The sequence below is a fragment of the Pleurodeles waltl genome, chromosome 3_1 (assembly GCF_031143425.1).
Source record: "Pleurodeles waltl isolate 20211129_DDA chromosome 3_1, aPleWal1.hap1.20221129, whole genome shotgun sequence".
Lineage (NCBI taxonomy): Eukaryota > Metazoa > Chordata > Amphibia > Caudata > Salamandridae > Pleurodeles > Pleurodeles waltl.
This window is the reverse complement of record NC_090440.1, coordinates 1,447,440,601-1,447,463,840: the sequence shown is the minus strand read 5'-3', so window position 1 is coordinate 1,447,463,840 and position 23,240 is coordinate 1,447,440,601.

The following is a 23,240-nucleotide window of genomic DNA, read 5'->3' as shown; positions in this document are numbered from 1 at the left end:
TACCTCACTTGTGTGGGTAGGCCTAGCGCTTGCGACAGGAAACGTCCCAAAGCGCAACGTGGACACATCCACATTTTTTAAGGAAAACAGAGGTGTTTTTTGCAAAGTGTTTATCTGCAGATTTTGGCCTGTAGCTCAGCCGCCACCTAGGGAAACCTACCAAACCTGTGCATTTCTGAAAACTAGAGACCTAGGGAAATCCAAGATGGGTTACTTGTGTGGCTGGGACCAGATTCTGTTACCCAGAATCCTTTGCAAACCTCAAAAGTTGGCTAAAAAAACACATGTTCCACACATTTCTGTGGCAGAAAGTTCTGGAATCTGAGAGGAGACACAAATTTCCTTCCACCCAACGTTCCCCCACGTCTCCCGATAAAAATTATAATTCACTTGTGTGGGTAGGCCTAGCGCCCGCGACAGGAAACGCCCCAAAGCGCAACGTGGACACATACAAATTTTTGAAGGATAACAGAGGTGTTTTTTGCAAAGTGCCTACCTGTAGATTTTGGCCTGTAGCTCAGCCGCCACCTAGGGAAACCTACCAAACCTGTGCATTTCTGAAAACTAGAGACCTAGGGGAATGCAAGATGGGGTGACTTGTGTGGCTCGGACCAGGTTCTGTTACCCAGAATCATTTGCAAACCTTAAAATTTGGCTAAAGAAACACATGTTCCTCACATTTCTGTGGCAGAAAGTTCTGGAATCTGAGAGGAGCCACAAATTTCCTTCCACACAGCGTTCCCCCATGTCTCCCGATAAAAATGATACCTCACTTGTGTGGGTAGGCCTAGCGCCCGCGACAGGAAATGCCCCAAAGCGCAACGTGGACACATCCAAATTTTTCAAAGAAAACAGAGGTGTTTTTTGCAAAGTGCCTACCTGTAGATTTTGGCCTGTAGCTCAGCCGCCACCTAGGGAAACCTACCAAACCTGTGCATTTCTGAAAACTAGAGACCTAGGGGAATCCAAGATGGGGTGACTTGTGTGGCTCGGACCAGGTTCTGTTACCCAGAATCCTTTGCAAACCTCAAAATTTGGCAACAAAAACACATGTTCCTCACATTTCTGTGGCAGAAAGTTCTGGAATCTGAGAGGAGCCACAAATTTCCTTCCACCCAGCGTTTCCCCACGTCTCCCGATAAAAATGATACCTCACTTGTGTGGGTAGGCCTAGCGTCTGCGACAGGAAACACCCCAATGCGCAACGTGGACACATCCAAATATTTGAAAGAAAACAGAGGTGTGTTTTGCAAAGTGCCTACCTGTAGATTTTGGCCTGTAGCTCAGCCGCCACCTAGGGAAACCTACCAAACCTGTGCATTTCTGAAAAGTAGAGAGCTAGGGGAATCCAAGATGGGGTGACTTGTGTGGCTCGGACCAGGTTCTGTTACCCAGAATCCTTTGCAAACCTCAAAATTTGGCTAAAAAAACACATGTTCCTCACTTTTCTGTGGCAGAAACTTCTGGAATCTGAGAGGAGACACAAATTTCCTTCCACCCAGCGTTCCCCCACGTCTCCCGATAAAAATTATACCTCACTTGTGTGGGTAGGCCTAGCGCCCGCGACAGGAAACGCCCCAAAGCGCAACGTGGACACATCCAAATTTTTGAAGGAAAACAGAGGTGTTTTTTGCAAAGTGCCTACATGTAGATTTTGGCCTGTAGCTCAGCCGCCACCTAGGGAAACCTACCAAACCTGTGCATTTCTGAAAACTAGAGACCTAGGGGAATCCAAGATGGGGTGACTTGTGTGGCTCGGACCAGGTTCTGTTACCCAGAATCCTTTGCAAACCTCAAAATTTGGCTAAAAAAACACATGTTCCTCACATTTCTGTGGCAGAAAGTTCTGGAATCTGAGAGGATCCACAAATTCCTTCCACCCAGCGTTCCCCCACGTCTCTCGATAAAAATGATACCTCACTTGTGTGGGTAGACCTAGCGCCCGCGACAGGAAACGCCCCAAAGCGCAACGTGGACACATCCACATTATTGAAAGAAAACAGAGGTGTTTTTTGCAAAGTGCCTACCTGTAGATTTTGGCCTGTACCTCAGCCGCCACCTAGGGAAACCTACCAAACCTGTGCATTTCTGAAAACCAGAGACCTAGGGAAATCCAAGATGGGGTGACTTGTGTGGCTCGGTCCAGGTTCTGTTACCCAGAATCCTTTGCAAACCTCAAAATTTGGCTAAAAAAACACATGTTCCTCACATTTCTGTGGCAGAAAGTTCTGGAATCTGAGAGGAGCCACAAATTTCCTTCCACCCAGCGTTCCCCCACGTCTTCCGATAAAAATGATACCTCACTTGTGCCTAGCGCCCGCGACAGGAAACGCCCCAAAGGGCAACGTGGACACATCCAAATGTTTTAAAGAAAACAGAGGTGTTTTTTGCAAAGTGCCTACCTGTAGATTTTGGCCTGTAGCTCAGCCGCCACCTAGGGAAACCTACCAAACCTGTGCATTTCTGAAAACTAGAGACCTAGGGGAATCCAAGATGGGGTGACTTGTGTGGCTCGGACCAGGTTCTGTTACCCAGAATCTTTTGCAAACCTCAAAATGTGGCTAAAAAAACACATGTTCCTCACATTTCTGTGGCAGAAAGTTCTGGAATCTGAGAGGAGACACAAATTTCCTTCCACCCAGCGTTCCCCCACGTCTCCCGATAAAAATGATAATTCACTTGTGTGGGTAGGCCTAGCGCCCGTGACAGGAAACGCCCCAAAGCGCAACGTGGACACATCCAAATTTTTGAAGGAAAACAGAGGTGTTTTTTGCAAAGTGCCTACCTGTAGATTTTGGCCTGTAGCTCAGCCGCCACCTAGGGAAACCTACCAAACCTGTGCATTTCTGAAAACTAGAGACCTAGGGGAATCCAAGATGGGGTGACTTGTGTGGCTGGGACCAGATTCTGTTACCCAGAATGCTTTGCAAACCTCAAAATTTGGCTAAAAAAACACATGTTCCTTACATTTCTGTGTCAGAAAGTTCTGGAATCTTAGAGGAGACACAAATTTCCTTCCACCCAGCATTCCCCCACATCTCCCGATAAAAATGATACCTCACTTGTGTGGGTAGGCCTAGCGCCCGCGACAGGAAACGCCCCAAAGCGCAACGTGGACACATCCACATTTTTGAAAGAAAACAGAGGTGTTTTTTGCAAAGTGCCTACCTGTAGATTTTGGCCTGTAGCTCAGCCGCCACCTAGGGAAACCTACCAAACCTGTGCATTTCTGAAAACTAGAGACCTAGGGAAATCCAAGATGGGGGTACTTGTGTGGCTCAGACCAGGTTCTGTTACCCAGAATCCTTTGCAAACCTCAAAATTTGGCTAAAAAAACACATGTTCCTCACATTTCTGTGGCAGAAAGTTCTGGAATCTGAGAGGAGCCACAAATTTCCTTCCACCCAGCGTTCCCCCACGTCTTCCGATAAAAATGATACCTCACTTGTGCCTAGCGCCCGCGACAGGAAACGCCCCAAAGGGCAACGTGGACACATCCAAATGTTTTAAAGAAAACAGAGGTGTTTTTTGCAAAGTGCCTACCTGTAGATTTTGGCCTGTAGCTCAGCCGCCACCTAGGGAAACCTACCAAACCTGTGCATTTCTGAAAACTAGAGACCTAGGGGAATCCAAGATGGGGTGACTTGTGTGGCTCGGACCAGGTTCTGTTACCCAGAATCTTTTGCAAACCTCAAAATGTGGCTAAAAAAACACATGTTCCTCACATTTCTGTGGCAGAAAGTTCTGGAATCTGAGAGGAGACACAAATTTCCTTCCACCCAGCGTTCCCCCACGTCTCCCGATAAAAATGATAATTCACTTGTGTGGGTAGGCCTAGCGCCCGTGACAGGAAACGCCCCAAAGCGCAACGTGGACACATCCAAATTTTTGAAGGAAAACAGAGGTGTTTTTTGCAAAGTGCCTACCTGTAGATTTTGGCCTGTAGCTCAGCCGCCACCTAGGGAAACCTACCAAACCTGTGCATTTCTGAAAACTAGAGACCTAGGGGAATCCAAGATGGGGTGACTTGTGTGGCTGGGACCAGATTCTGTTACCCAGAATGCTTTGCAAACCTCAAAATTTGGCTAAAAAAACACATGTTCCTTACATTTCTGTGTCAGAAAGTTCTGGAATCTTAGAGGAGACACAAATTTCCTTCCACCCAGCATTCCCCCACATCTCCCGATAAAAATGATACCTCACTTGTGTGGGTAGGCCTAGCGCCCGCGACAGGAAACGCCCCAAAGCGCAACGTGGACACATCCACATTTTTGAAAGAAAACAGAGGTGTTTTTTGCAAAGTGCCTACCTGTAGATTTTGGCCTGTAGCTCAGCCGCCACCTAGGGAAACCTACCAAACCTGTGCATTTCTGAAAACTAGAGACCTAGGGAAATCCAAGATGGGGGTACTTGTGTGGCTCAGACCAGGTTCTGTTACCCAGAATCCTTTGCAAACCTCAAAATTTGGCTAAAAAAACACATGTTCCTCACATTTCTGTGGCAGAAAGTTCTGGAATCTGAGAGGAGCCACAAATTTCCTTCCACCCAGCGTTTCCCCACATCTCCTGATAAAAATGATACCTCACTTGTGTGGGTAGGCCTAGCGCCTGCGACAGGAAACGCCCCAAAGCGCAACGTGGACACATCCAAATATTTGAAAGAAAACAGAGGTGTGTTTTGCAAAGTGCCTACCTGTAGATTTTGGCCTGTAGCTCAGCCGCCACCTAGGGAAACCTACCAAACCTGTGCATTTCTGAAAAGTAGAGACCTAGGGGAATCCAAGATGGGGTGACTTGTGTGGCTCGGACCAGGTTCTGTTACCCAGAATCTTTTGCAAACCTCAAAATTTGGCTAAAAAAACACATGTTCCTCACATTTCTGTGGCAGAAAGTTCTGGAATCTGAGAGGAGACACAAATTTCCTTCCACCCAGCGTTCCCCCACGTCTCCCGATAAAAATGATAATTCACTTGTGTGGGTAGGCCTAGCGCCCGTGACAGGAAAGCGCAACGTGGACACATCCAAATTTTTGAAGGAAAACAGAGGTGTTTTTTGCAAAGTGCCTACCTGTAGATTTTGGCCTGTAGCTCAGCCGCCACCTAGGGAAACCTACCAAACCTGTGCATTTCTGAAAACTAGAGAGGGGAATCCAAGATGGGGTGACTTGTGTGACTTGTGTGGCTGGGACCAGATTCTGTTACCCAGAATGCTTTGCAAACCTCAAAATTTGGCTAAAAAAACACATGTTCCTCACATTTCTGTGTCAGAAAGTTCTGGAATCTGAGTGGAGCCACCAATTTCCTTCCACCCAGCGTTCCCCCACGTCTCCCGATAAAAATGATAACTCACTTTTGTGGATAGGCCTAGCGCCCGCGACAGGAAACGCCCCAAAGTGCAACGTGGACACATCCAAATTGTTGAAGGAAAACAGAGGTGTTTTTTGCAAAGTGCCTACCTGTAGATTTTTTATCTGTAGCTCAGCCGCCACCTAGGGAAACCTACCAAACCTGTGCATTTCTGAAAACTAGAGACCTAGGGGAATCCAAGATGGGGTGACTTGTGTGGATCGGACCAGGTTCTGTTACGCAGAATCCTTTGCAAACCTCAAAATTTGGCTAAAAAAACACATGTTCCTCACAATTCTGTGGCAGAAAGCTCTGGAATCTGAGAGGAGCCACGAATGTCCTTCCACCCAGCGTTCCCCCACGTCTCCCGATAAAAATGATACCTCACTTGTGAGGGTAGGCCTAGCGCCCGCGACAGGAAACGCCCCAAAGCGCAACGTGGACACATCCAAATTTTTGAAGGAAAACAGAGGTGTTTTTTGCAAAGTGCCTATCTGTAGATTTTGGTCTGTAGCTCAGCCGCCACCTAGGGAAAACTACCAATCCTGTGCATTTCTGAAAACTAGAGACCTAGGGGAATCCAAGATGGGGTGACTTGTGTGGCTCGGACCAGGTTCTGTTACCCAGAATCCTTTGCAAACCTAAAAAATTTGCCTAAAAAAACACATTTTCCTCACATTTCTGTGTCAGAAAGTTCAGGAATCTGAGAGGAGCCACAAATTTCCTTCCACCCAGCGTTCCCCCACGTCTCCCGATAAAAATGATACCTCACTTTTGTGGATAGGCCTAGCGCCCGCGACAGGAAACGCCCCAAAGCGCAACGTGGACACATCCACATTTTTTAAAGAAAACAGAGGTGTTTTTTGCAAAGTGCCTACCTGTAGATTTTGGCCTGTAGCTCAGCCGCCACCTAGGGAAACCTTACAAACCTGTGCATTTCTGAAAACTAGAGACCTAGGGGAATCCAAGATGGGGTGACTTGTGTGGCTCAGACCAGGTTCTGTTACCCAGAATCCTTTGCAAACCTCAAAATTTGGCTAAAAAAACACATGTTCCTCACATTTCTGTGGCAGAAAGTTCTGGAATCTGAGAGGATCCACAAATTTCCTTCCACCCAGCGTTCCCCCACGTCTCTCGATAAAAATGATACCTCACTTGTGTGGGTAGGCCTAGCGCCCGTGACAGTAAACGCCCCAAAGCGCAACGTGGACACATCCACATTTTTGAAAGAAAACAGAGGTGTTTTTTGCAAAGTGCCTACCTGTAGATTTTGGTCTGTAGCTCAGCCGCCACCTAGGGAAAACTACCAATCCTGTGCATTTCTGAAAACTAGAGACCTAGGGGAATCCAAGATGGGGTGACTTGTGTGGCTCGGACCAGGTTCTGTTACCCAGAATCCTTTGCAAACCTCAAAATTTGGCTAAAAAAACACATGTTCCTCACATTTCTGTGGCAGAAAGTTCTGGAATCTGAGATGATCCACAAATTTCCTTCCACCCAGCGTTCCCCCACGTCTCTCGATAAAAATGATACCTCACTTGTGTGGGTAGGCCTAGCGCCCGTGACAGGAAACGCCCCAAAGCGCAACGTGGACATATCCACATTTTTGAAAGAAAACAGAGGTGTTTTTTGCAAAGTGCCTACCTGTAGATTTTGGCCTGTAGCTCAGCCGCCACCTAGGGAAACCTACCAAACCTGTGCATTTCTGAAAACTAGAGACCTAGGGGAATCCAAGATGGGGTGACTTGTGTGGCTCGGACCAGGTTCTGTTACCCAGAATCCTTTGCAAACCTCAAAATTTGGCTAAAAAAACACATGTTCCTCACATTTCTGTGGCAGAAAGTTCTGGAATCTGAGAGGATCCACAAATTTCCTTCCACCCAGCGTTCCCCCACGTCTCTCGATAAAAATGATACCTCACTTGTGTGGGTAGGCCTAGCGCCTGCGACAGGAAACTCCCCAAAGCGCAACGTGGACACATCCACATTTTTGAAAGAAAACAGAGGTGGGTTTTGCAAAGTGCCTACCTGTAGATTTTGGCCTGTAGCTCAGCCGCCACCTAGGGAAACCTACCAAACCTGTGCATTTCTGAAAAGTAGAGACCTAGGGGAATCCAAGATGGGGTGACTTGTGTGGCTCGGACCAGGTTCTGTTACCCAGAATCTTTTGCAAACCTCAAAATTTGGCTAAAAAAACACATGTTCCTCACATTTCTGTGGCAGAAAGTTCTGGAATCTGAGTGGAGACACAAATTTCCTTCCACCCAGCGTTCCCCCACGTCTCCCGATAAAAATGATAATTCACTTGTGTGGGTAGGCCTAGCGCCCGTGACAGGAAAGCGCAACGTGGACACATCCAAATTTTTGAAGGAAAACAGAGGTGTTTTTTGCAAAGTGCCTACCTGTAGATTTTGGCCTGTAGCTCAGCCGCCACCTAGGGAAACCTACCAAACCTGTGCATTTCTGAAAACTAGAGAGGGGAATCCAAGATGGGGTGACTTGTGTGACTTGTGTGGCTGGGACCAGATTCTGTTACCCAGAATGCTTTGCAAACCTCAAAATTTGGCTAAAAAAACACATGTTCCTCACATTTCTGTGTCAGAAAGTTCTGCAATCTGAGTGGAGCCACCAATTTCCTTCCACCCAGCGTTCCCCCACGTCTCCCGATAAAAATGATAACTCACTTTTGTGGATAGGCCTAGCGCCCGCGACAGGAAACGCCCCAAAGTGCAACGTGGACACATCCAAATTGTTGAAGGAAAACAGAGGTGTTTTTTGCAAAGTGCCTACCTGTAGATTTTTTATCTGTAGCTCAGCCGCCACCTAGGGAAACCTACCAAACCTGTGCATTTCTGAAAACTAGAGACCTAGGGGAATCCAAGATGGGGTGACTTGTGTGGATCGGACCAGGTTCTGTTACGCAGAATCCTTTGCAAACCTCAAAATTTGGCTAAAAAAACACATGTTCCTCACAATTCTGTGGCAGAAAGCTCTGGAATCTGAGAGGAGCCACGAATGTCCTTCCACCCAGCGTTCCCCCACGTCTCCCGATAAAAATGATACCTCACTTGTGAGGGTAGGCCTAGCGCCCGCGACAGGAAACGCCCCAAAGCGCAACGTGGACACATCCAAATTTTTGAAGGAAAACAGAGGTGTTTTTTGCAAAGTGCCTACCTGTAGATTTTGGTCTGTAGCTCAGCCGCCACCTAGGGAAAACTACCAATCCTGTGCATTTCTGAAAACTAGAGACCTAGGGGAATCCAAGATGGGGTGACTTGTGTGGCTCGGACCAGGTTCTGTTACCCAGAATCCTTTGCAAACCTAAAAAATTTGCCTAAAAAAACACATTTTCCTCACATTTCTGTGTCAGAAAGTTCAGGAATCTGAGAGGAGCCACAAATTTCCTTCCACCCAGCTTTCCCCCACGTCTCCCGATAAAAATGATACCTCACTTTTGTGGATAGGCCTAGCGCCCGCGACAGGAAACGCCCCAAAGCGCAACGTGGACACATCCACATTTTTTAAAGAAAACAGAGGTGTTTTTTGCAAAGTGCCTACCTGTAGATTTTGGCCTGTAGCTCAGCCGCCACCTAGGGAAACCTTACAAACCTGTGCATTTCTGAAAACTAGAGACCTAGGGGAATCCAAGATGGGGTGACTTGTGTGGCTCGGACCAGGTTCTGTTACCCAGAATCCTTTGCAAACCTCAAAATTTGGCTAAAAAAACACATGTTCCTCACATTTCTGTGGCAGAAAGTTCTGGAATCTGAGAGGATCCACAAATTTCCTTCCACCCAGCGTTCCCCCACGTCTCTCGATAAAAATGATACCTCACTTGTGTGGGTAGGCCTAGCGCCCGTGACAGGAAACGCCCCAAAGCGCAACGTGGACACATCCACATTGTTGAAAGAAAACAGAGGTGTTTTTTGCAAAGTGCCTACCTGTAGATTTTGGCCTGTAGCTCAGCCGCCACCTAGGGAAACCTACCAAACCTGTGCATTTCTGAAAACTAGAGACCTAGGGGAATCCAAGATGGGGTGACTTGTGTGGCTCGGACCAGGTTCTGTTACCCAGAATCCTTTGCAAACCTCAAAATTTGGCTAAAAAAACACATGTTCCTCACATTTCTGTGGCAGAAAGTTCTGGAATCTGAGAGGATCCACAAATTTCCTTCCACCCAGCGTTCCCCCACGTCTCTCGATAAAAATGATACCTCACTTGTGTGGGTAGGCCTAGCGCCCGCGACAGGAAACGCCCCAAAGCGCAACGTGGACACATCCACATTTTTTAAAGAAAACAGAGGTGTTTTTTGCAAAGTGCCTACCTGTAGATTTTGGTCTGTAGCTCAGCCGCCACCTAGGGAAAACTACCAATCCTGTGCATTTCTGAAAACTAGAGACCTAGGGGAATCCAAGATGGGGTGACTTGTGTGGCTCGGACCAGGTTCTGTTACCCAGAATCCTTTGCAAACCTCAAAATTTGGCTAAAAAAACACATGTTCCTCACATTTCTGTGGCAGAAAGTTCTGGAATCTGAGACGATCCACAAATTTCCTTCCACCCAGCGTTCCCCCACGTCTCTCGATAAAAATGATACCTCACTTGTGTGGGTAGGCCTAGCGCCCGTGACAGGAAACGCCCCAAAGCGCAACGTGGACACATCCACATTTTTGAAAGAAAACAGAGGTGTTTTTTGCAAAGTGCCTACCTGTAGATTTTGGCCTGTAGCTCAGCCGCCACCTAGGGAAACCTACCAAACCTGTGCATTTCTGAAAACTAGAGACCTAGGGGAATCCAAGATGGGGTGACTTGTGTGGCTCGGACCAGGTTCTGTTACCCAGAATCCTTTGCAAACCTCAAAATTTGGCTAAAAAAACACATGTTCCTCACATTTCTGTGGCAGAAAGTTCTGGAATCTGAGAGGATCCACAAATTTCCTTCCACCCAGCGTTCCCCCACGTCTCTCGATAAAAATGATACCTCACTTGTGTGGGTAGGCCTAGCGCCCGCGACAGGAAACGCCCCAAAGCGCAACGTGGACACATCCACATTTTTGAAAGAAAACAGAGGTGTTTTTTGCAAAGTGCCTACCTGTAGATTTTGGTCTGTAGCTCAGCCGCCACCTAGGGAAAACTACCAATCCTGTGCATTTCTGAAAACTAGAGACCTAGGGGAATCCAAGATGGGGTGACTTGTGTGGCTCGGACCAGGTTCTGTTACCCAGAATCCTTTGCAAACCTAAAAAATTTGCTTAAAAAAACACATTTTCCACACATTTCTGTGTCAGAAAGTTCAGGAATCTGAGAGGAGCCACAAATTTCCTTCCACCCAGCGTTCCCCCACGTCTCCCGATAAAAATGATACCTCACTTTTGTGGATAGGCCTAGCGCCCGCGACAGGAAACGCCCCAAAGCGCAACGTGGACACATCCAAATTTTTTAAAGAAAACAGAGGTGTTTTTTGCAAAGTGCCTACCTGTAGATTTTGGCCTGTAGCTCAGCCGCCACCTAGGGAAACCTTACAAACCTGTGCATTTCTGAAAACTAGAGACCTATGGGAATCCAAGATGGGGTGACTTGTGTGGCTCGGACCAGGTTCTGTTACCCAGAATCGTTTGCAAACCTCAAAATTTGGCTAAAAAAACACATGTTCCTCACATTTCTGTGGCAGAAAGTTCTGGAATCTGAGAGGATCCACAAATTTCCTTCCACCCAGCGTCCCCCACGTCTCTCGATAAAAATGATACCTCACTTGTGTGGGTAGGCCTAGCGCCCGCGACAGGAAACGCCCCAAAGCGCAACGTGGACACATCCACATTTTTGAAAGAAAACAGAGGTGTTTTTTGCAAAGTGCCTACCTGTAGATTTTGGCCTGTAGCTCAGCCGCCACCAAGGAAACCTACCAAACCTGTGCATTTCTGAAAATTAGAGACCTAGGGAAATCCAAGATGGGGTGACTTGTGTGGCTCGGACCGGGTTCTGTTTCCCAGAATCCTTTGCAAACCTCAAAATTTGGCTAAAAAAACACATGTTCCTCACATTTCTGTTGCAGAAAGTTCTGGAATCTGAGAGGAGCCACAAATTTCCTTCCACCCAGCGTTCCCCCACGTCTCCCGATAAAAATGATACCTCACTTGTGTGGGTAGGCCTAGCGCCCGCGACAGGAAACACCCCAAAGCGCAACGTGGACACATCCACATTTTTGAAAGAAAACAGAGGTGTTTTTTGCAAAGTGCCTACCTGTAGATTTTGGCCTGTAGCTCAGCCGCCACCTAGGGAAACCTACCAAACCTGTGCATTTCTGAAAAGTAGAGACCTAGGAGAATCCAAGATGGGGTGACTTGTGTGGCTCGGACCAGGTTCTGTTACCCAGAATCTTTTGCAAACCTCAAAATTTGGCTAAAAAAACACATGTTCCTCACATTTCTGTGGCAGAAAGTTCTGGAATCTGAGAGGAGACACAAATTTCCTTCCACCCAGCGTTCCCCCACGTCTCCCGATAAAAATGATAATTCACTTGTGTGGGTAGGCCTAGCGCCCGCGACAGGAAACGCCCCAAAGCGCAATGTGGACACATCCAAATTTTTGAAGGAAAACAGAGGTGTTTTTTGCAAAGTGCCTACCTGTAGATTTTGGCCTGTAGCTCAGCCGCCACCTAGGGAAACCTACCAAACCTGTACATTTCTGAAAACTAGAGACCTAGGGGAATCCAAGATGGGGTGACTTGTGTGGCTGGGACCAGATTCTGTTACCCAGAATGCTTTGCAGACCTCAAAATTTGGCTAAAAAAACACATGTTCCTCACATTTCTGTGTCAGAAAGTTCTGGAATCTGAGTGGAGCCACAAATTTCCTTCCACCCAGCGTTCCCCCACGTCTCCCGATAAAAATGATACCTCACTTTTGTGGATAGGCCTAGCGCCCGCGACAGGAAACGCCCCAAAGCGCAACGTGGACACATCCAAATTTTTGAAGAAAAACAGAGGTGTTTTTTGCAAAGTGCCTACCTGTAGATTTTTGCCTGTAGCTCAGCCGCCACCTAGGGAATCCTACCAAACCTGTGCATTTCTGAAAACTAGGGACCTAGGGGAATCCAAGATGGGGTGACTTGTGTGGCTCGGACCAGGTTCTGTTACCCAGAATCCTTTGCAAACCTCAAAATTTGGCTAAAAAAACACATGTTCCTCACAATTCTGTGGCAGAAAGCTCTGGAATCTGAGAGGAGCCACAAATGTCCTTCCACCCAGCGTTCCCCCACGTCTCCCGATAAAAATGATACCTCACTTGTGTGGGTAGGCCTAGCGCCCGCGACAGGAAACGCCCCAAAGCGCAACGTGGACACATCCACATTTTTGAAAGAAAACAGAGGTGTTTTTTGCAACGTGCCTACCTGTAGATTTTGGCCTGTAGCTCAGCCGCCACCTAGGGAAACCTACCAAACCTGTGCATTTCTGAAAATTAGAGACCTAGGGAAATCCAAGATGGGGTGACTTGTGTGGCTCGGACCAGGTTCTGTTACCCAGAATCCTTTGCAAACCTCAAAATTTGGCTAAAAAAACACATGTTCCTCACATTTCTGTGGCAGAAAGTTCTGGAATCTGAGAGGAGACACAAATTTCCTTCCACCCAGCGTTCCCCCACGTCTCCCGATAAAAATGATACCTCACTTGTGTGGGTAGGCCTAGCGCCCGCGACAGGAAACACCCCAAAGCGCAACGTGGACACATCCAAATTTTTTAAAGAAAACAGAGGTGTGTTTTGCAAAGTGCCTACCTGTAGATTTTGGCCTGTAGCTCAGCCGCCACCTAGGGAAACCTACCAAACCTGTGCATTTCTGAAAAGTAGAGACCTAGGGGAATCCAAGATGGGGTGACTTGTGTGGCTCGGACCAGGTTCTGTTGCCCAGAATCTTTTGCAAACCTCAAAATTTGGCTAAAAAAACACATGTTCCTCACATTTCTGTGGCAGAAAGTTCTGGAATCTGAGAGGAGACAAAAATTTCCTTCCACCCAGCGTTCCCCCACGTCTCCCGATAAAAATGATAATTCACTTGTGTGGGTAGGCCTAGCGCCCGCGACAGGAACCGCCCCAAAGCGCAACGTGGACACATCCAAATTTTTGAAGGAAAACAGAGGTGTTTTTTGCAAAGTGCCTACCTGTAGATTTTGGCCTGTAGCTCAGCCGCCACCTAGGGAAACCTACCAAACCTGTGCATTTCTGAAAACTAGAGACCTAGGGGAATCCAAGATGGGGTGACTTGTGTGGCTGGGACCAGATTCTGTTACCCAGAATGCTTTGCAAACCTCAAAATTTGGCTAAAAAAACACATGTTCCTCACATTTCTGTGGCAGAAAGTTCTGGAATCTGAGAGGAGCCACAAATTTCCTTCCACCCAGCGTTCCCCCACGTCTCCCGATAAAAATGACACGTCACTTTTGTGGATAGGCCTAGCGCCCGCGACAGGAAACGCCCCAAAGCGCAACGTGGACACATCCAAATTTTTGAAGGAAAACAGAGGTGTTTTTTGCAAAGTGCCTACCTGTAGATTTTGGCCTGTAGCTCAGCCGCCACCTAGGGAAACCTACCAAACCTGTGCATTTCTGAAAACTAGAGACCTAGGGGAATCCAAGATGGGGTGACTTGTGTGGCTCGGACTAGGTTCTGTTACCCAGAATCCTTTGCAAACCTCAAAATATGGCTAAAAAAACACATGTTCCTCACAATTCTGTGGCAGAAAGCTCTGGAATCTGAGAGGAGCCACAAATGTCCTTCCACCCAGCGTTCCCCCACGTCTCCCGATAAAAATGATACCTCACTTGTGTGGGTAGGCCTAGCGCCCGTGACAGGAAAGCCCCAAAGCGCAACGTGGACACATCCAAATTTTTGAAGGAAAACAGAGGTGTTTTTTGCAAAGTGCCTACCTGTAGATTTTGGCCTGTAGCTCAGCCGCCACCTAGGGAAACCTACCAAACCTGTGCATTTCTGAAAACTAGAGACCTAGGGGAATCCAAGATGGGGTGACTTGTGTGGCTGGGACCAGATTCTGTTACCCAGAATGCTTTGCAAACCTCAAAATTTGGCTAAAAAAACACATGTTCCTCACATTCATGTGTCAGAAAGTTCTGGAATCTGAGAGGAGACACAAATTTCCTTCCACCCAGCGTTCCCCCACATCTCCCGATAAAAATGATAACTCACTTGTGTGGGTAGGCCTAGCGCCCGCGACAGGAAACGCCCCAAAGCGCAACGTGGACACATCCAAATTTTTTAAGGAAAACAGAGGTGTTTTTTGCAAAGTGCCTACCTGTAGATTTTGGCCTGTAGCTCAGCCGCCACCTAGGGAAACCTACCAAACCTGTGCATTTCTGAAAACTAGAGACCTAGGGGAATCCAAGATGGGGTGACTTGTGTGGCTCGGACCAGGTTCTGTTACCCAGAATCCTATGCAAACCTCAAAATTTGGCTAAAAGAACACATGTTCCTCACAATTCTGTGGCAGAAAGCTCTGGAATCTGAGAGGAGCCACAAATTTCCTTCCACCCAGCGTTCCCCCACGTCTCCCGAAAAAAATGATACCTCACTTGTGTGGGTAGGCCTAGCGCCCGCGACAGAAATCGCCCCAAAGCGCAACGTGGACACATCCAAATTTTTGAAGGAAAACAGAGGTGTTTTTTGCAAAGTGCCTACCTGTAGATTTTGGCCTGCAGCTCAGCCGCCACCTAGGGAAATCTACTAAACCTGTGCATTTCTGAAAACTAGAGACCTAGGGGAATCCAAGATGGGGTGACTTGTGTGGCTCAGACCAGGTTCTGTTACCCAGAATCCTTTGCAAAACTCAAAATTTGGCTAAAAAAACACATGCTCCTCACATTTCTGTGGCAGAAAGTTCTGGAATCCGAGAGGAGCCACAAATTTCCTTCCACCCAGGGTTCCCCCACGTCTCCTGATAAAAATTATACCTCACTTGTGTGGGTAGGCCTAGCGCCCGCGACAGGAAACGCCCCAAAGCGCAACGTGGACACATCCAAATATTTGAAAGAAAACAGAGGTGTTTTTTGCAAAGTGCCTACCTGTAGATTTTGGCCTGTAGCTCAGCCGCCACCTAGGGAAACCTACCAAACCTGTGCATTTCTGAAAACTAGAGACCTAGGGAAATCCAAGATGGGGTGACTTGTGTGGCTCAGACCAGGTTCTGTTACCCAGAATCCTTTGCAAACCTCAAAATTTGGCTAAAAAAACACATGTTCCTCACATTTCTGTGGCAGAAAGTTCTGGAATCTGAGAGGAGCCACAAATTTCCTTCCACCCAGCGTTCCCCCGCGTCTCCCGATAAAAATGATACCTCACTTGTGTGGGTAGGCCTAGCGCCTGCGACAGGAAACGCCCCAAAGCGCAACGTGGACACATCCAAATATTTGAAAGAAAACAGAGGTGTGTTTTTCAAAGTGCCTACCTGTAGATTTTGGCCTGTAGCTCAGCTGCCACCTAGGGAAACCTACCAAACCTGTGCATTTCTGAAAAGTAGAGAGCTAGGGGAATCCAAGATGGGGTGACTTGTGTGGCTCGGACCAGGTTCTGTTACCCAGAATCCTTTGCAAACCTCAAAATTTGGCTAAAAAAACACATGTTCCTCACATTTCTGTGGCAGAAAGTTCTGGAATCTGAGAGGAGACACAAATTTCCTTCCACCCAGCGTTTCCCCACTTTTTCCGATAAAAATGATAATTCACTTGGGTGGGTAAGCCTAGCGCCCGCGACAGGAAATGCCCCAAAGCGCAACGTGGTCACATCCAAATTTTTGAAGGAAAACAGAGGTGTTTTTTGCAAAGTGCCTACCTGTAGATTTTGGCCTGTAGCTCAGCCGCCACCTAGGGAAACCTACCAAACCTGTGCATTTCTGAAAACTAGAGACCTAGGGGAATCCAAGATGGGGTGACTTGTGTGGCTGGGACCAGATTCTGTTACCCAGAATGCTTTGCAAACCTCAAAATTTGGCTAAAAAAACATATGTTCCTCACATTTCTGTGGCAGAAAGTTCTGGAATCTGAGAGGAGACACAAATTTCCTTCCACCCAGCGTTCCCCCACATCTCCCGATAAAAATGATACCTCACTTGTGTGGTTAGGCCTAGCGCCCGCGACAGGAAACGCCCCAAAGCGCAACGTGGACACATCCAAATTTTTGAAGGAAAACAGAGGTGTTTTTTGCAAAGTGCCTACCTGTAGATTTTGGCCTGTAGCTCAGCCGCCACCTAGGGAAAACTACCAAACCTGTGCATTTCTGAAAACTAGAGACCTAGGGGAATCCAAGATGGGGTGACTTGTGTGGCTCGGACCAGGTTCTGTTATCCAGAATCCTTTGCAAACCTCAAAATTTGGCTAAAAAAACACATGTTCCTCACAATTCTGTGGTAAAAAGCTCTGGAATCTGAGAGGAGCCACAAATTTCCTTCCACCCAGCGTTCCCCCACGTCTCCCGATAAAAATGATACCTCACTTGTGTGGGTCGGCCTAGCGCCCTCGACAGAAATCGCCCTAAAGCGCAACGTGGACACATCCAAATTTTTGAAGGAAAACAGAGGTGTTTTTTGCAAAGTGCCTACCTGTAGATTTTGGCCTGTAGCTCAGCCGCCACCTAGGGAAACCTACCAAACCTGTGCATTTCTGAAAACTAGAGACCAAGGGGAATCCAAGATGGGGTGACTTGTGTGGCTCGGACCAGGTTCTGTTACCGAGAATCCTTTGCAAACCTAAAAAATTTGGCTAAAAAAACACATGTTCCTCACATTTCTGTGTTAGAAAGTTCTGGAATCTGAGAGGAGCCACAAATTTCCTTCCACCCAGCGTTCCCCAACGTCTCCCGATAAAAATGATACCTCACTTTTGTGGATAGGCCTAGCGCCCGCGACAGGAAACGCCCCAAAGCGAAACGTGGACACATCCACATTTTTTAAAGAAAACAGAGGTGTTTTTTGCAAAGTGCCTACCTGTAGATTTTGGCCTGTAGCTCAGCCGCCACCTAGGGAAACCTACCAAACCTGTGCATTTCTATAAACTAGAGACCTAGGGAAATCCAAGATGGGGTGACTTGTGTGGCTCGGACCAGGTTCTGTTACCCAGAATGCTTTGCAAACCTCAAAATTTGGCTAAAAAAACACATGTTCCTCACATTTCTGTGGCAGAAAGTTCTGTAATCTGAGAGGAGCCACAAATTTCTTTCCACCCAGCGTTCCCCCACGTCTCCCGATAAAAATGATACCTCACTTGAATGGGTAGGCCTAGCGCCTGCAACAGGAAACGCCCCAAAGCGCAACGTGGACACATCCAAATTTTTGAAAGAAAACAGAGGTGTGTTTTGCAAAGTGCCTACCTGTAGATTTTGGCCTGTAGCTCAGCCGCCACCTAGGGAAACCTACCAAACCTGTGCAATACTGAAAAGTAGAGACCTAGGGGAATCCAAGATGGGGTGACTTGTGTGGCTCGGACCAGGTTCTGATACCCAGAATCCTTTGCAAACCTCAAAATTTGGCTAAAAAAACACATGTTCCTCACATTTCTGTGGCAGAAAGTTCTGGAATCTGAGAGGAGACACAAATTTCCTTCCACCCAACGTTCCCCACGTCTCCCGATAAAAATTATAATTCACTTGTGTGGGTAGGCCTAGCGCCCGCGACAGGAAACGCCCCAAAGCGCAACGTGGACACATCCAAATTTTTGAAGGATAACAGAGGTGTTTATTGCAAAGTGCCTACCTGTAGATTTTGGCCTGTAGCTCAGCCGCCACCTAGGGAAACCTACCAAACCTGTGCATTTCTGAAAACTAGAGACCTAGGGGAATCCAAGATGGGGTGACTTGTGTGGCTCGGACCAGGTTCTGTTACACAGAATGCTTTGCAAACCTCAACATTTGGCTAAAAAAAACACATGTTCCTCACATTTCTGTGGCAGAAAGTTCTGGAATCTGAGAGGATCCACAAATTTCCTTCCACCCAGCGTTCCCCCACGTCTCTCGATAAAAATGATACCTCACTTGTGTGGGTAGGCCTAGCGCCCGCGACAGGAAACGCCCCAAAGCGCAACGTGGACACATCCACATTTTTGAAAGAAAACAGAGGTGTTTTTTGCAAAGTGCCTACCTGTAGATTTTGGCCTGTAGCTCAGCCGCCACCAAGGAAACCTACCAAACCTGTGCATTTCTGAAAATTAGAGACCTAGGGAAATCCAAGATGGGGTGACTTGTGTGGCTCGGACCAGGTTCTGTTTCCCAGAATCCTTTGCAAACCTCAAAATTTGGTTAAAAAAACACATGTTCCTCACATTTCTGTGGCAGAAAGTTCTGGAATCTGAGAGGAGCCACAAATTTCCTTCCACCCAGCGTTCCCCCACGTCTCCCGATAAAAATGATACCTCACTTGTGTGGGTAGGCCTAGCGCCCGCGACAGGAAACGCCCCAAAGCGCAACGTGGACACATCCACATTTTTGAAAGAAAACAGAGGTGTTTTTTGCAAAGTGCCTACCTGTAGATTTTGGCCTGTAGCTCAGCCGCCACCTAGGGAAACCTACCAAACCTGTGCATTTCTGAAAAGTAGAGACCTAGGGGAATCCAAGATGGGGTGACTTGTGTGGCTCGGACCAGGTTCTGTTACCCAGAATCTTTTGCAAACCTCAATATTTGGCTAAAAAAACACGTTTTCCTCACATTTCTGTGGCAGAAAGTTCTGGAATCTGAGAGGAGACACAAATTTCCTTCCACCCAGCGTTCCCCCACGTCTCCCGATAAAAATGATAATTTACTTGTGTGGGTAGGCCTAGCGCCCGCGACAGGAAACGCCCCAAAGCGCAATGTGGACACATCCAAATTTTTGAAGGATAACAGAGGTGTTTTTTGCAAAGTGCCTACCTGTAGATTTTGGCCTGTAGCTCAGCCGCCACCTAGGGAAACCTACCAAACCTGTGCATTTCTGAAAACTAGAGACCTAGGGGAATCCAAGATGGGGTGACTTGTGTGGCTCGGACCAGGTTCTGTTACCAAGAATCCTTTGCAAACCTCAACATTTGGCTAAAAAAACACATGCTCCTCACATTTCTGTGGCAGAAAGTTTTGGAATCTGAGAGGAGCCACAAATTTCCTTCCACCCAGCGTTCCCCCACGTCTCCTGATAAAAATTATACCTCACTTGTGTGGGTAGGCCTAGCGCTTGCGACAGGAAACGTCCCAAAGCGCAACGTGGACACATCCAAATTTTTTAAGGAAAACAGAGGTGTTTTTCGCAAAGTGTAAATCTGCAGATTTTGGCCTGTAGCTCAGCCGCCACCTACGGAAACCTACCAAACCTGTGCATTTCTGAAAACTAGAGACCTAGGAAAATCCAAGATGGGGTGACTTGTGTGGCTGGGACCAGATTCTGTTACCCAGAATCCTTTGCAAACCTCAAAAGTTGGCTAAAAAAACACATGTTCCACACATTTCTGTGGCAGAAAGTTCTGGAATCTGAGAGGAGCCACAAATTTCCTTCCACCCAGCGTTCCCCCACGTCTCCCGATAAAAATGATACCTCACTTGTGTGGGTAGGCCTAGCGCCTGCGACAGGAAACGCCCCAAAGCGCAACGTGGACACATCCAAATATTTGAAGGAAAACAGAGGTGTGTTTTGCAAAGTGCCTACCTGTAGATTTTGGCTGTAGCTCAGCCACCACCTAGGGAAACCTACCAAACCTGTGCATTTCTGAAAAGTAGAGAGCTAGGGGAATCCAAGATGGGGTGACCTGTGTGGCTCGGACCAGGTTCTGTTACACAGAATGCTTTGCAAACCTCAAAATTTGGCTAAAAAAAACACATGTTCCTCACATTTCTGTGGCAGAAAGTTCTGGAATCTGAGAGGATCCACAAATTTCCTTCCACCCAGCGTTCCCCCACGTCTCTCGATAAAAATGATACCTCACTTGTGTGGGTAGGCCTAGCGCCCGCGACAGGAAACGCCCCAAAGCGCAACGTGGACACATCCACATTTTTGAAAGAAAACAGAGGTGTTTTTTGCAAAGTGCCTACCTGTAGATTTTGGCCTGTAGCTCAGCCGCCACCAAGGAAACCTACCAAACCTGTGCATTTCTGAAAATTAGAGACCTAGGGAAATCCAAGATGGGGTGACTTGTGTGGCTCGGACCAGGTTCTGTTTCCCAGAATCCTTTGCAAACCTCAAAATTTGGTTAAAAAAACACATGTTCCTCACATTTCTGTGGCAGAAAGTTCTGGAATCTGAGAGGAGCCACAAATTTCCTTCCACCCAGCGTTCCCCCACGTCTCCCGATAAAAATGATACCTCACTTGTGTGGGTAGGCCTAGCGCCCGCGACAGGAAACGCCCCAAAGCGCAACGTGGACACATCCACATTTTTGAAAGAAAACAGAGGTGTTTTTTGCAAAGTGCCTACCTGTAGATTTTGGCCTGTAGCTCAGCCGCCACCTAGGGAAACCTACCAAACCTGTGCATTTCTGAAAAGTAGAGACCTAGGGGAATCCAAGATGGGGTGACTTGTGTGGCTCGGACCAGGTTCTGTTACCCAGAATCTTTTGCAAACCTCAATATTTGGCTAAAAAAACACGTTTTCCTCACATTTCTGTGGCAGAAAGTTCTGGAATCTGAGAGGAGACACAAATTTCCTTCCACCCAGCGTTCCCCCACGTCTCCCGATAAAAATGATAATTTACTTGTGTGGGTAGGCCTAGCGCCCGCGACAGGAAACGCCCCAAAGCGCAATGTGGACACATCCAAATTTTTGAAGGATAACAGAGGTGTTTTTTGCAAAGTGCCTACCTGTAGATTTTGGCCTGTAGCTCAGCCGCCACCTAGGGAAACCTACCAAACCTGTGCATTTCTGAAAACTAGAGACCTAGGGGAATCCAAGATGGGGTGACTTGTGTGGCTCGGACCAGGTTCTGTTACCAAGAATCCTTTGCAAACCTCAACATTTGGCTAAAAAAACACATGCTCCTCACATTTCTGTGGCAGAAAGTTTTGGAATCTGAGAGGAGCCACAAATTTCCTTCCACCCAGCGTTCCCCCACGTCTCCTGATAAAAATTATACCTCACTTGTGTGGGTAGGCCTAGCGCTTGCGACAGGAAACGTCCCAAAGCGCAACGTGGACACATCCAAATTTTTTAAGGAAAACAGAGGTGTTTTTCGCAAAGTGTCTATCTGCAGATTTTGGCCTGTAGCTCAGCCGCCACCTACGGAAACCTACCAAACCTGTGCATTTCTGAAAACTAGAGACCTAGGAAAATCCAAGATGGGGTGACTTGTGTGGCTGGGACCAGATTCTGTTACCCAGAATCCTTTGCAAACCTCAAAAGTTGGCTAAAAAAACACATGTTCCACACATTTCTGTGGCAGAAAGTTCTGGAATCTGAGAGGAGCCACAAATTTCCTTCCACCCAGCGTTCCCCCACGTCTCCCGATAAAAATGATACCTCACTTGTGTGGGTAGGCCTAGCGCCTGCGACAGGAAACGCCCCAAAGCGCAACGTGGACACATCCAAATATTTGAAGGAAAACAGAGGTGTGTTTTGCAAAGTGCCTACCTGTAGATTTTGGCTGTAGCTCAGCCACCACCTAGGGAAACCTACCAAACCTGTGCATTTCTGAAAAGTAGAGAGCTAGGGGAATCCAAGATGGGGTGACCTGTGTGGCTCGGACCAGGTTCTGTTACACAGAATGCTTTGCAAACCTCAAAATTTGGCTAAAAAAAACACATGTTCCTCACATTTCTGTGGCAGAAAGTTCTGGAATCTGAGAGGATCCACAAATTTCCTTCCACCCAGCGTTCCCCCACGTCTCTCGATAAAAATGATACCTCACTTGTGTGGGTAGGCCTAGCGCCCGCGACAGGAAACGCCCCAAAGCGCAACGTGGACACATCCACATTTTTGAAAGAAAACAGAGGTGTTTTTTGCAAAGTGCCTACCTGTAGATTTTGGCCTGTAGCTCAGCCGCCACCAAGGAAACCTACCAAACCTGTGCATTTCTGAAAATTAGAGACCTAGGGAAATCCAAGATGGGGTGACTTGTGTGGCTCGGACCAGGTTCTGTTTCCCAGAATCCTTTGCAAACCTCAAAATTTGGTTAAAAAAACACATGTTCCTCACATTTCTGTGGCAGAAAGTTCTGGAATCTGAGAGGAGCCACAAATTTCCTTCCACCCAGCGTTCCCCCACGTCTCCCGATAAAAATGATACCTCACTTGTGTGGGTAGGCCTAGCACCCGCGACAGGAAACGCCCCAAAGCGCAACGTGGACACATCCACATTTTTTAAAGAAAACAGAGGTGTTTTTTGCAAAGTGCCTACCTGTAGATTTTGGCCTGTAGCTCAGCCGCCACCTAGGGAAACCTACCAAACCTGTGCATTTCTGAAAAGTAGAGACCTAGGGGAATCCAAGATGGGGTGACTTGTGTGGCTCGGACCAGGTTCTGTTACCCAGAATCTTTTGCAAACCTGAATATTTGGCTAAAAAAACACGTTTTCCTCACATTTCTGTGGCAGAAAGTTCTGGAATCTGAGAGGAGACACAAATTTCATTCCACCCAGCGTTCCCCCACGTCTCCCGATAAAAATTATAATTTACTTGTGTGGGTAGGCCTAGCGCCCGCGACAGGAAACGCCCCAAAGCGCAACGTGGACACATCCAAATTTTTGAAGGAAAACAGAGGTGTTTTTTGCTAAGTGCCTACCTGTAGATTTTGGCCTGTAGCTCAGCCGCCACCTAGGGAAACCTACCAAACCTGTGCATTTCTGAAAACTAGAGACCTAGGGGAATCCAAGATGGGGTGACTTGTGTGGCTGGGACCAGATTCTGTTACCCAGAATGCTTTGCAAACCTCAAAATTTGGCTAAAAAAACACA